The sequence below is a fragment of the Abrus precatorius genome, unplaced genomic scaffold (genome assembly GCF_003935025.1).
Source record: "Abrus precatorius isolate BTA unplaced genomic scaffold, Abrus_2018 Scaffold10, whole genome shotgun sequence".
Lineage (NCBI taxonomy): Eukaryota > Viridiplantae > Streptophyta > Magnoliopsida > Fabales > Fabaceae > Abrus > Abrus precatorius.
The window spans coordinates 12,404,488-12,405,147 of NW_020874292.1; positions in this window are offsets into that span (position 1 = coordinate 12,404,488).

The following is a 660-nucleotide window of genomic DNA, read 5'->3' on the forward strand; positions in this document are numbered from 1 at the left end:
AAAAAAATACTATAAATAGAAGTTAAGAGTTCAAATTTAGGGACTTTGATCATTTTGTCATTTTTTCATTTTGTAACTTTTAACTTCTAAAGAAAGTCAGAGAGAGGGATTGACAGCGACTTTCAAGCTTCATTGCTAGAGGAATCAGGATGAAGATTGGGTCTTAGAAGATATTCTTCTGCTCCTTGTCTTTCCCAAGAGTCCAGAACATGATTATATTGCAATTGAAAATCTGGTGAAGTGATTCCTAACTATTTTTTACATAGCATTTTCAATATAAAAATTTGTATTCTGTTTTACAGAATTTTATTACCTTTTATTGTTCTTAATTCTCATCTTTTTACATGTTACAAATCCTCCAAATGAATTGTGTAGTTTAACTAATTGTTAATTTGTGAAGTAGTAATTGAAAATAAGATCCTTGTGGATGATACTTAGGACTCATATTGATTTTTAAAATTTTATTACTTGCTACAATTACCTAGTACACTTATTAGTTAGTAATTTTACGCAAAGAATATTGTTGTATTTTGATTTTGGCTAACACCCACTACACCTTTATGTGTTCTCAATTTGATGTGTTTAATGTGAACTTGGTTGATGAGTACACGTATGTTGTGTGGGAAGTGTGCATTGTGTTATTAGCATACGTATTGAACT